Raw genomic sequence first — 14,118 nt, 5'->3', positions numbered from 1 at the left:
TAAGGATGTTGATCTTAAGATTCGTGATTGGGTCAAATAAAAGCTTGAAACAAGAGTGAAGAAAGGGGAAAGCAGATACTTTGCACCTCTACAGGTTATAGACACTTATTCGAAATCTGCCATGTTAAGTGACAACAAAGTGTGGCATCACAGTAGAATGACAAAAACAAAGAATCCGCGGGGCCCTAGAAAGGAAATATATACTGACTAATAACCTGCATAACCCACCAGGAAAGCACAATTTGAGGGAGTCTCATTTAAGAGGACGGAATCCCATCACCCACCGAGGTGGCATGCTTCATCATTTGGGATCTCATTTTGGCTGCAACTTGGTGCAGCCAAGGAGCTACAACTCCTTGCTAGTGTAAAGGAGGAGCTTGCGGATGTTTTTAGTATGATCCGGGGCTAGATCACCCAAGATCGATGGAGCATGAAGCAGTGTGGTGAAAGTGCGTGATGCAGTGTATAAAGTAAGTGAGTTAAAATTGACTACCAGGAGAAAAAGGAATTTATTAAGTATCTTTTGGTGTCAAGGGTTAAAAGCAGTAAGGGCGCAGTCTGAATAAATGTGCGAGCGCGCTAGTGAAAATGCTGAGAAGGTCTACATGTTTCAGCCAACCTTGATCGTAAATGGATCATGGCTTTCTTCAGGACCTAGTTGTAACTACTGCAAACTGAGTAAGTGAAAACCAAAAGATTTTGGTATGTTAGCAAGGGACTTCATGGGGCTACCCAAATAGAGATGACACTCCATATTTTATACTGGTACTGTTTCTATAGTTTCCAAGGATGTGCACGGCAGCCATCAAGAAAATACAAACTCAGTACGCTCTTGCCACTTTCAGATGCATCGTGCAATTTTAGGCACTGGGTTTATATTGCATTAATTCTCAAACAGAGCTACTGAATAAATTCCGCTTGCCTTGTAACTAAACTACAGCAACCTTGGGGCTTTGCGAGGGCGCTTCCTTTGCTCATGGTAATTGCATCAGTAACGTGCTTCCCCTTATGCGTTCATATAAACACGACATTCGTCTGTGCAACACTACATTACCCAGACTTCCTATACTCCTGGGTAGTTTTTTTGTGATCACGCCTTCCGGCAGTGGGTCGCGGCAAGTGTCACTTGCCTTCGGACGCTTTAAAACACGCAAACTACAACGGTCCTACACAGGTGAGGTTCATTTTTGATCACTTGCAGCCTGTATTTAATCCCGCGTACCTTTCTGTTCGCTACTGCTTGTGACACTCAGGATCGAGCCCGGGGTAGCGACGGAGTAGGCAAGTGCGGTGGGTGTCAGACAGTCCCCCTGTATGCTGTTAGCGGGTTTTTTGCATGTCTGTTTACTCCCGGTGCAACTTTTAACTTGGCATTGACTTTAGCAATATAAGCTACAGACTCAGCTCGGGTTCCGGAACAAACTGGCTTTTAAGACATGGGCCTCCCAGGAGCATGCAATCCCCTTTACAGCCCGACATAACTTTCAGATTATATAAATATCCGATCATGCTAAAGATTGAGCGTGTCACGAAACTGAGCGTGACTGACGGTTGGTGTCTCTGCACACATAATAAGGTAACTAGCCTCACTATCAGTTTATTCTTCCCTTGTCACTTTCCAGTATGTTCTTGTATATACCATGAAAAGTCATGTCTGCGACAGTGATGTGCAGTATGTCTTAGTTCTCCTGGGTAAGTCATACCTGCTTGCTGACCGTGTTAAACCCTCATTACGTTTATAGGGAATAGTGGTGGTGCCAGGCAGGTCCACCATTTTTTAATACAAACTCCCAATATTCGTGGGTCTAGTTTTTCTTTTTGTCCACAGAGCGTTGCCTCACGCCCTGAGTTGTTGCCAGGAGCGGTGGGTATTCCTCCCGATTTAATACGGGTATGGTTGTTAATATTTCCTTCTCTTATTTTTTCTGAGAAATGCAGCACTTTTGTCATTGATTGAAATGTCTTTGATATTACAGACTGTAACATATGCATGTATACATGAATTTGTTTCTTTTTCTTTTCCCAACAGGAGCTCGACACGTATCCCTGTAGTTTCTACTTAAAGTCTTACACAGGTATACTGTTGGTTGTATCGTTCCAAAATCTTTTGGTTTGTGTTAGTTTTCACTTACTCAGTTCGCAGTAGTTACAACTAGGTCCTGAAGAAAGCCATGATCAATTTATGATCAAGGTTGGTTGAAACATGTAGACCTTCTCAGCATTTTCACAAGCGCTCTCGCACATTTATTCAGACCGCGCCCTTACTGCTTTTAACCCTGGACACCACGAGATACTTAATAAATTTATTTTTCTACTGGTAGTCAATTTTAACTCACTTTATACACTGCATCCCGCACTTTCACCACACTGCTTTATGCTCCATCGATCTTAGGTGATCTAGCCCCGGATCATACTAAAAACATCCGCGAGCTCCTCCTTTACACTAGCAAGGAGTTGTAGCTCCTTGGCTGCACCAGGTTGCAGCCAAGAGGAGATCCCAAATGATGAAGCATGCCACCTCGGTGGGTGATGGGATTCCGTCCTCTTAAATGAGACTCCATCAAATTGTGCTTTCCTGTTGGGTTATGCATGTTATTAGTCTGTATATATATCCTTTCTAGGGACCCGCGGATTCTTTGTTGTTGTTATATATGGTAGGGAGATTTATCCATGCAGGTCTGTAAACTTTCCCAGACCCTTTTTTCTTACCTGGTATTATATTTATCACAGTAGAATGGCCAAATGTGACAAATATTGCATTGAGTCAAGTTGTATTGTCAATAAGAAGACCTCATCCATGATTTGGATGTGGGATGATGTCACTGGTATAGTGAAAGATCTTTCTTCTTCACAACATCTTGATTCCCATAGTAGGTGGGTTGAAGAGAATGTAGTGCAATCTTCTAATGGTAACAACAAAGTGACATGCACTGGCAGACCTGTGAATCTGCCTCTGAAATACAGAAGTTTCGTCATGTAACAGAAAAGAAAAGAAATATTAAAATAAATGTGTATAAAGGGGGGTGATGGTGACTGTTGAGTAAATGTGTCTTTTTCACCACTTTTTCACATGATGCTATGTGGCTTTACACTAGAATATTAAATGCTTAAGGTAGCTAATTCAGCCTGCACAACTGATGTGTTGTCGGTGGCACCATAAATTCCCCTCTGCGCGCGTGAATCACTTTCTTTGGATTTAGACGTCAACGGTAATTGTGTTGAAGAGTTCAGTCAAACGTGACCCGCGGAGGAGATTCGAACTGAACTTTAACAATTGGTGCACCTGGTCACCCAAAGGTCCCAGCGCTACCATTTTTGTCATCGGTTGATATTGTAATTTGATTTCATTCAATCTTCCTGTGTTTGACATGTATGTGTTCTAGAACTGTTAAGTTGCTCTGACTCATTAGTGGAACCTTGGTTGAGTGGACTGTAGAACTTGGCCAGAGGCGGTTGTGTGGCTGAGCTGTTCTACCTGTATAACTTATGAATAAACGTCTATCTTGATTCATCATTCCTGCATCATCTTCATTTAAGAATTCACCTTTTAACAGTTGATTATTTTGTTTTGTTTTTTGAAGGGAGAGAATACTTTGGACATTTGGAGAACTAAAACGTAAATAAAACCGAAGGTTTGCCAATTACGTAGGGCAATCCGTCAGTCGTCCGTAGTAAAAGCCTTTTCCGGAGCGCAGATGTGGTGTCCCCCCGCCGTGTTCAGTCATCGACAACGGTCTGGTTCTTGTTAGGTACCAGCGGCCAGGCCTGCGTGGCTATCAGTAGCACCGAGGGCCCCTTGTGAAATAAGGCACATGTGTGCACTCCACGCCTGAAGATGTTGTCAGAAACAATCACGCTTTCCATGTCACTAGCGGCCCTCCCTTCTCGAGAGACCCACTGACCAAGCTGGAGAAGGTCTGTGTGTTTTGTGATGCTTAACGAATGGGAGACCGGATGTTTACGGTCACGTTGTCTACTCACAAATGTACATTTTAACAACCACCATCTGCACTGTGTCTAAAGCGCCAGAAATAACGCACACACACCGCTATTAGCTTCTGTGTCTCAGGAGTTCCAAACTGACTTTTAGTAGTTTGGTATAGTAACATGAAAAATGAATCAGAGATAACAGTTTATAGTAACGAAAGCTGTAAAGTCATTAGTAACAGGATACTGGATGCCTGTAGACGCTGAGGGCACCACTCAAAGGGGTTTCAGTGACGCGCGGGCGGAAGTCAAAATGTACAGCGTTTACCTTGCGAGCAGCGGTAGGCGCGATAATTGCAAACAGAAGGCGCCGCTGCTCGCTCCTGCAAGGTAAACGCTGTACATGCACGAGTATTCATTGGAAACAGTGCAGTACAAGCATGAGTTTCCACGAAAGTACAGAGTGATTCCAAAAGGTCACTCCAAAGCAGCGCTTGCGCGCTACGTAGGCGTGACCTAAAAAACAACACGCACAGACCCCTTTGAGAATGGACGCCAGAAATTGGACAGGCATCATTAAAAACAAGGATTGAAAATGCAATAGGTCCTGCCTTTGATTAAGTTAAAGCCATTTGCTTAGCTAATGGTGTTGTATAGCAAAGGAAATGGCTTTAACTTAATGAAAGGCGAGACCTATTGCATTTCTAATGCTTGTTCCCTTTCCCGCTGTGAAAATGAATGCTACAATGATTACATTTGATTCACTTTAAAGTCCTATCTGGTATTCTCTCCAGGTCGATGCAGACTCTTACAACAACAAATGGCCGGATCTTTTTCTTTTGGAAAATGGCAAACCTAAGTGCTACGAGGCCTGAATGAGGAGCTTCCTTCCCTGCACCTGCATGGAACATGGCCTGGAGGCACAGGGATGGTGGGACCTCTGGTGCCTTCCAGCCACGATGCCTAAGACAATACAAAATGAAGGTAGACTGGAAACGGCTCATAAAAAAAGGTGCACAAACCTTACATCTTGTTTTTCCACCTAAGCACTGCTCCGCCCCTCACCTCCTGAGCAGTGATATATCACCCCCCTTACCCCTCCTTAGCCACACAAAGTCGCCATGCTCTTGAAAGTTTGGGGTGCGAGGCCGATACACACCTCGCTTTCAAGTAGCGAATGGATGAGGGAGGGGCACGAGGCAATGATCAGCAAGCTTAGCTGTGTGAGTAGAGAGATACACCCAGAAGCCTGTTGGTGCGGTGAGCGCGGGGCCCTGGGCAGCTGCCAACACTGCCCGTGCCAAGCGATGGCCCCAACACAAAATCAACATGCAAACGCACCGGCACGCGGGAAATGATACCGCACCACGGCAGGCGCAGAACTCAGAGCAGCACGCAGAGGGTAACAGGCAGAGACAAACAGGCTGACCGCTTGCGTTCCACTATGCCACCACTTTATGGTTTACACGGAACGTGGAACATTAGTTGTTCAGATAACTAGTTTACTCTTTCACCTGTTAATGTATCTCTGCATTGATTATAGTGTTAATTCATTATTTGCACGGGTTTCTTATCGCTGATGTTATATTTATTCATTCTAAAGTTAATACAATGCCAATTTTAGATGTTGGCTCATAGAAACCTATTTTTCTGGCACAGTTGTTTTTATAAATAAAATACAGCTATGTGGCACAAAATATCAAACAACTCTGCCGACAGACATAAACTATCAATTATAATTTTACACGGAGAAAGTGTTAATTTGAGCCGGTGCTCCCGGTGGTAGGGGGTGAGGGGGCACTTATTTCCGCATCAGGGGCCTCATGTAGGTAGCATACCAGTTACCACTTCTAAAATACCGAACGATACCGAATCGGTATTTTAGAAGTGGTAACTCGTATGTAGGTAATGAGTCGGTATTTTTTACCGATTCGTTACTATTCGGTAATTACCGAATCGGTATTTACCGATTCGGTAATGAGGCATACCTTCCCATTGATGGGAAGGTATGCCTCATTACCGAATCGGTAAATACCGATTCGGTAATGGGGGGAACACATACAAGGGTGGCAGGGTGTCACATTGACACCCTGTTGCACCCCTGATTCGGCCATGTGTGCACATGTGGCACACATACATGCCCTAAGGGCATGTATGTATGCCACATTGCACACTGCTACGCGCGTAAAAATGCATTAACACATACATTAATTATTTACCACCAACTATAAGTTGGTGGTAAATACCGACTCTTAAACACACACACACACTCCCCCTACATCTCGATTTTGGTTTCGGAATTTACCGAATCGGTAAAATTACCGATTCGGAAACGTTACCGATTCGGTAACATTACCGATTCGGTATTATTACCGAATCGGTAATTTTACCGATTCGGTAAATTCCGAAACCAAAATTCGTCCCCCTACATACCAATAGCCAAAATACCGGTCGGTAACGGTATAATTACCGAAAATCGGCCGTTACCGACCGGTATTTGGCTACCTACATGAGGCCCCAGATGTTTACCGAGTGTCAGACAGGGAAAAACACAAAGATCGGAAAGACGGACTAAGTCACAAACAGAAAGCAGGAACCTACATGAGCGAGAAAATGGGCCATAGGGTGCCTGGTAGTGAATTAAAGACTAGCGTCCTTGGATTCCTGCCCCCCAACGTTTAATTGCACCGGCCGCCGGCTCCTTCTGAGCAGAACTTCAGCGCCCGCACTTTTTTCTTTCACAGATTATGCACTGCACAGAGATTGCATAACTAATCATGCTCTACACTGGGAAATGAGCCAGTAATGAACCTTTGTAGGATATCCTAACAAAGAACAACACAGCACGAGGTGTAATAGTCAGCAAACCCTCAACTCAAGGCAACATATAACGCACATTCATACTGATGGTGTGAAACACACCAACTAACCCTTACTTCTGGCATACTATAGCTGGTGACCGTACTCAACAGGGCACTCAACCGCCGACACGGGGCAACACAGTGAACAAGGAACTATGAAGAAACATCGAGCAAATATATCAAGTCAAGAGATAACACGCAGGAACAAAACCAACACAATGGCAACGACTCATCTCGAGTAGAATTACACAGAGTGAATAACTATTCCAGGGCAGGAATCCAACAGCTGTCGAGGCATAAATGTTCACACAAGCACACACTGGTGGTAACCTCGACTAGAAAAGGTTAAAGGGGGCTTTCATTCTTGGGCCTTGGCAGCCCACCCAGCTCTGAAAGCAGTCCTGTGGCCAGGTCCGGACGGGTCCTAGCGGGCACAGGGCGTTTCCTGGGAGGCTGAAAGGGTGAGGGCCGGTTTTGGAGCAGTGGGGCTGGTTTTGGAGCAGTGGGGGCTGGTTTTGCAGTGATGCTGCAATTTCAGCCCCAGTAACAAATGTGGCACTGTTGGGGCCGGTTTAATGATGCAGCAGTGCTTTGCACTTGCGCACTCGCCCTCCCCTTGCAACCCCTCTGCCCGGTCCAATCAAATTCCCATTGCTGCTTTTTGTTCTCTGTCCGCCCTGTCCGTGGCCTGCAGACTACTGGGGGAATATCAGAAACACGGTATGAAAACAGCCGCACCCTAACTTAAACAGTAGGTTATTGCACCAGAGAAGTTCTTCACATTTATTAGCCAGCAATATCCAACCTCACAACACAGGGCGGCAGTGCACAAACAGTCCTTCAGAGAAAGGTGGCGAAAACCCTGAAAAGGCTCCCAGAGAGGGTCCCACCACAGGCGGCATCAATACATTCAACTCTGCCCCCCACAAGCGCCATACAGTAAGTATAGCGCACACCACATACAGCAAGTAATAAGAACATGATTACTTCTTGGGCGGTGAATTGTGGGTGTAGGTTCTGGGTGATTCGAAGTACAATCAAGGATAAACTGTCTCTGTGGCTCCCCTGAGTAAGGGATCAAATATGTCACCTTGACCAGTCGAGGACTGGTGCTGCAATAAAGTGCTATAGCAGGGGAGGTGCAGCACAGGTGGAGGGGGAGTGGTCCTCCCAGGGTGGAACAGGTATGGGGACATGCAAGGTGAGACGCCCTGTGTTTTTCAGGGCGGTTTCTCTTTCAGGTGATGTAAGGGGGGGCAGGCCCGAAAGGTTATTGTACAGGACATACAACATCCTCACGCGCACTGGGCCCTCGCTCGCTCATTTGCCACTTCATCCACACCTGATGCACTTCCTCGTCTTTGGGACCAGGTGCCTTTAGACACTGATGTGTGATATTGGTGTGCGTGTGGAGCGCAGCCACTGTGCCGGCTTCGTGGGACGGTGACCCGAGGCAACGGCGTGATCACAGTGCTATATATTTACGTGGTTTGTGCGCGGTTCCATTAACTGGGTGGATGCTGCCTGCCGGCACACCCTGCCGTGCACAGTTTCAGGACTCGAGGAGCGAGCGGCAGCAGCCAGCGTCCAACAATCTCATCGAACCCTTGGATGCAGCTCAGGAGTTCACCGGGGACAGTGGCACGCGCCGCCGCCTTGCCCCCCTCACCTGCCCCATCCCAGCCGATGACCGGACTCTGGAGCCCCGACAGAGGGCAAACTCACCGGCCTCTGCGTCGGCAACTCCATTTTTTTCTCTAACACATCACTTCTCAGTGCTTGAAATAATTGTAAAATAATTACTGCCTGTGTTCATAGCTCTGCTCAGAAGTCCGGGGCTAGTGAAGTTAAATATAGGAGCAATGAATAACAAGTGTACAGCGAAACAGCACAAAACTCACACAAACGTGCAGCACACCAAGGCTCCCTCGGAGAGCACGTCAGGAGCCGCGTGTGCGGGAATGGCATGGCAGAGGGGGTGGAGTCTCGCCACGCCTGGCTGAGCTGCTAAGGCACGGTCGGCTTTCACTTTCGTCCTTCGCATAGCTTTCTTGTCTTTATAGGACCATATGTTTGAAACACATGGCCGCATAAAGATAAGAAAAGCTTTTACCACAGACGTAAAGCAACCGAGCCAGTCCAACTGGGACGGCTCTAAAAAAGAAAAGTGTACGTCACTAGACGCTCTTTTCCAATGGCTGGCCACCGTTTAGCATAAACGGTGACGCCAGCCAATGGAAAAGAGGGGCGAGGCTTAAAGCCCACTAGAGAAATCTACCCTAACTCATTAAATCTCGCCAGCGAGACTGCGCATGTCTGCGCAGTCTACGCCAGGCGAGACCTAAAAAGGGGACGGCCTCTTATCTCTCACAACTGTGCCACCTCTTACTGCTTTTACAGTTGACAAATCAAGGCTGGGGCTGAGTCGGTGACAGAAAGGTAGGTGCAAGTGAGGGGATAAAAAGGATGAGCTGCTTGCTTGCATTTCGATGTGTTTAAATTGCATTGCTCAACTCAGAACGCCTACGCTGTTCTTTTTACATGTTGCGCAGCAGCCAGGGTCGGATTGGAAATGCAAGCAGTTGGGCATTGGGCAATGTGCCGTGCCTCCTGGTCATCTGTCGGCTGGCTTTTTAGGGGCTCTGTAAACTGGCCCACAGAAACTTACAGTCTTCCCCGGTCCCCGCCAGACCACTGTTAAGTGTCGCCAGTCTCATTGGCACTGCCCTGTCATGCTGTCAAACTGAGGCTGGGGACCAGATATTGTTCTGGCCCTTAGGACATTCTTACTTCGGCCCCCTGCCTCGTGTGGGCGGCCTGGCCCGGAATCAGTGTCATTCCCCTGCTGGGACATCACTTTTAAGCTTTGGGGGTAGGATGGGGGGGTATGCAGGGGCTCGCAGGGGGGCTATTCTCACCTAAGCCCCCCTGGAGTAGCAGCATCAGCCATGTGCTTTTCTTGACCACCCTGTCAGGTCATACACTGTGGCTATAATGGGATAGGATGGGGTTAGGAAGAGAGGATGTGGCGTAACGGGAAGAGCTGCCGACTTTGGAGCTGGGGGACCACGTTCGAGTCTCGGCGTCGGCTCAACATTCTGTGATTCTGGGCAAATCACTTAGGGCCAGATGAAGGTGGCTAAATACCGGTCGGTAACGTCGAAATTCGGTAAATTTCAGCGTTACCGGACGGTATTTAGCCATTCCTAATGTAGGTAAGGAATCGGTAAATAAGGTATCTGTAAATACCGATTCTTTATTGCTCTTGCATTTAAGGAATCGGTAATACCGATTTCTTAAATGCAATGTAGGAAGCACATTAAAGAGGGCTTTTGAGCCTTAAGAAATCGGTAATTACCACCAACTTCAAGTTGGTGGTAATTACCGATTTCCTTTAAAAAATCTCTTTTTTGTTAAGTGCCATGTGGCACACATTCATGCCCTTAGGGCATGTATGTGCGCCACATGTGCACACATGCACATTTCAGGGGTGCAACAGGGTGTCCTTTTGACACCCTGGCACCCTTGAAAGTGCTCCCGCTATTAGCGATTCGGTAATACCGAATCGCTAATAGTGAATGTCTTCACATTCATTCCTATGGGCCTCCAAGCCCATAGAAATTAATGGGTAGGTATTCCTTATTACCGAATCTCAATTACCGATTCGGTAATAAGGAATATTAAGGATTCTGTATTTTTTACTGAATCTTTACCTACATAGGAAATACCGATTTCTTAATAGCGAATAGGTAAAATTTGCTATAAAAACAAAAAAAAAAAAAAAAACGGTATTTCAGATTTACCTACATCTGGCCCTTAAACTGCCTGTGACTACCAAAAATGAATGCGTCCTTGTGTAACATAACTGATACTCATGTAAAGCTCTCCAATACCCTCGGATTGAATTTGCGCTTTATAAAGCTGCAAAAAAAAAAAAGCGTGGCCTTGTTAGGGGCCAGGTGTTGTCACCTCGGTCCCAATGTCTTTTAGGCCTTGATGGAGGGGTGGGGGAGTGTTTGCATAGGCCTTGCAGTGCGGTCACCTTTCCCAGAGGAAAAAAAACACAGGATGTAGCGTTACGGTTTAAGAGCCGCTGAAGTTGGAACTGGGGAAGTACTTTGAGTTCTGGCGTCAGCTCAACAACATCCAGTGATTTTGAGCAAGTCACTTAATCTACCTACCTAGAATAAAAATGAATTTTACTTTGTGCAATGCACCTGTGCTCATGGGAATTGCTCCAATGCCTTTTAGTTCAAGCTATATAAAGCTACAAAAAAATACTAACCTTTTGTGAATGTGGCCTACTTTTTTTTGGGAGTGCACGGACCAAATTATGATCACAATCCGACCCTGACAGCAGCGCAGGCTGCCGTGCAACATGGCTCAAAGGGAAAAAGAGCATGGATGCAGTCCAAACTGGCAGTCATAGTGGTTTTTTCAAAAAGTTTTTTTTTAAATTCAAGCTGCACAGCAGCTCTCACTGCTGTGCAGCATGTAACGAAGAGATTGACAAAGCCAACAGAATTCGCAAAAGCGAAACATATTGGCTTGACCAATGCTTGTTCTATTTCTGTTACAGTCTTTTAAGGTTAACATTACAAAGTGAACTCTGTGGAGAACATGTCAAATTAGAATTTGTACATTAAAATAAGAAAGAGTGGTACAATAGGGGTGAGAAAGTCCGATTAAAAAAGTTACATGATTAACATGTTCAGAAGCTTTTGACTATAATAGTTGGGTGTGTGTTCTTGCCTCACTTAAGCTACCATATTTTTCAACCTTGTGTCTTATGATATGGCAAGTTCAAATTTCGACGCTTAGCCCAGATCGTCAATAACCAACCAATGCATTTTCTATCACCTCACCTGGTCACTAGAGCTCTGATGATGGGACGAGGAGTTTGCCATAGTGAGGTGATAGAAAATGCAAAATCTGGGCCATAACCGGGAAGGAGCAGACAGAGAACATGGCTCACTCCATCAGCTGCTGACCACAGGCCTTAATTGTGGTTTTGGTACAAGTGTTTCAAATGCGATGAAAATTTCCAAAGTCAGACGAACTGCATCAATATTAGGCGTCTTAGCTTCTCTATTTCTGAACTTATAGAAAGACACTATGTCCTCTACTAGATATATCTGAGACGGAATGGTGTCTGGTGCCTAGCATTGAATATGTACCACAAGTCAAACTTGTATGATCTTGTCTAGGGCAAGAATCCCTAAAGTAGTCCTCCCTGAGGGAGCTGCTATGGTTTGATCTTCAATGGGCTGTCTCTTTCTGGGACATTCTCCCTTAGCAAATTTGTTTCTGGAACATTTTGTCTCCGGTCATTACTCAAATGACTCATTTGTTTTTCTAGATCTCTTGCTCCTTGGTATTTTAGGTAAGTAGCATGTAGCAGGTGATAGAAGCTTGGGCATCATGAGTCATTTGTACAGCCTCAGGGGTACATTGTCAAGTTTCTAGCTGCTAAATAGGTGCTGGATGAACTTCTGAATCACGAAGGGGCACATGTCACTCAGTCAAGGGTTTTGTTGGGTTCGAAGAGTGACAGTGTCTTGATTTTTTTATTAGGAACCTAATGCTTGACACTGGAGTGTGGACCTCTTTGACAGCCAGATCCTGATTAATGAGTATGGTGACTCCACCAGCCGCGGTCTGTGCAGGTAACAGCGGTGAGGCCGCTTAAGGGGGTATTGCGAGGGACGATATCGAGGGAAAATTAAATAAATGATTCATTTTCCCTCTGCATCATCCCTCGAAATACCCCCTTACAAGGCCCCACCGCTGATACCTGCACGGACCGCTGCTGGTCTCCGCTTTATCCAATTTACCGCCAAAAGCCTCAGGTTGCATGTCACAACCTTCATCGCCTCAACAACAACCACCACAAACAGGAGTGGTGGTGATGCAGAGATTGGTTGGAGGAATCTTGCAAGGGAATCTGACCAGGTCCGCTCAAAGAGTAGAGAAATCGAGCTCCCTTGTCCTGTCAGAAAAGGAGGTGTCACCTTAAGTCTTTTATTGGTACATGTCAAACACCCTCATTTAATTTCTACGGTGTACACCCTTTTTGTCCTCTTGCAAGGCATCTTCAAAAAGATTTTACCATTTACAACAGCATATGAAATCAGAAGGCAAATTTCACAGGTATCATGATTTCTCCTCCAGGATCTTGTCCCACAAGAAGAAAAACATCTATCAAAGCGAGTCTGCAAAGTGGCTTTAGAAGAGCAGGTAAGGAGAGAAACACATTGATAGAAAAGGTATAACTATCATCATCATGAAAAAAGTAGCGATAGGGGTGTGGCTAGCCACGGAAAGAGGGCTGTCACATCCTAAAATCGTTCCGACCAGGCGACCCACGATCTAACACCATCTTCCCCCATCCTCGTTAATGCGGTCTCAGGTGAGTATTATGCAATAAGAGATGAGCAGCATCCCTTGAGCCGATTCTCAGGTTGCTGGGACGTCGGAAGGTGGCTCAACACCCCGCACCCACCCATGAGGCCTGCGTGCAGGTCATTAGATGGTGAGAAATAGGCCTGGTCGGACTGCGGCGATCACGGCAGTGGCCCACGCTGCTCTTAAATCCCATCCGACACCGGGCAGAGGCACAATGACCTGCACTCATCTGCGGCTGCAGGATCCGAAAACTGGCCAGCGGACAACATGAGTAGGCCCTGAGAGACCGCAGTGCCCGCGAGGTTAGCCTGTTCTGCCCATCTTCTGCGATCCCCTCTGTATTGATGGCACTGGCACAGGGGGGAACTTCCACCCTCCCTCTCCCTAACACCCTCTGGTCCTGAAGAATTTGGTTGGTGGCCTGACTTGGCCATGTTGGAGAGGCAGTGGAGCTCGCGGAGTTCAAGATGCACCCAAAGACGGCATACGCTGTGGACGACATGGCAGCAGGAGGAAATTGCTGTGGATGGCGGGGGTGCTTCGCTACCTGATCAACAGCCAAAGAGGCATTTGAAGCACATGCATTTGCCCCCAGAGACGGCATGTCTTCTCTTACATGGGGGGCTTGATGAGAAATGGCCCTCGCCCCAATTTTGACAGGTGAGTGGGTCCCTGCCCCCCATTTCTCTTTGGGGGTGGATGTTTAGTGGTGTTAAACGACGTAGACTGCTTGTACCCCCCTCATTACACTGTGACAAGGCCTGAGGGGAGTCCTGAAGGATTGGAGAGGGAGGAGTGGTCCAGTGTCTGGTACGTAGACAGCGAGCCGCAGAAAATACCTACAGAGGCTAGATAAATCCCTGGCGAATGCAGCTGGCGGCTCCAGTCCGGCCTTCTGATTAGGGCTATGCAGCGACGATTGATG

At 46.5% G+C, this 14,118-nt stretch overlaps 1 protein-coding gene across 4 annotated transcripts in view; it reads right to left on the bottom strand.

Moving 5' to 3' along the window:
- The window catches only part of USP45 (ubiquitin specific peptidase 45), a 1,582,349-nt gene that overhangs the window by 1,329,728 nt on the left and 238,503 nt on the right, over window positions 1-14,118 (bottom strand). The gene's annotated exons all lie outside the window — the stretch shown is intronic.

This window comes from Triturus cristatus, chromosome 6 (assembly GCF_964204655.1).
Source record: "Triturus cristatus chromosome 6, aTriCri1.1, whole genome shotgun sequence".
In the NCBI taxonomy this organism is placed as follows: Eukaryota; Metazoa; Chordata; class Amphibia; order Caudata; family Salamandridae; genus Triturus; species Triturus cristatus.
Note: the sequence above shows the minus strand (reverse complement) of the source record. Positions and strands in the feature narration are given on the sequence as shown.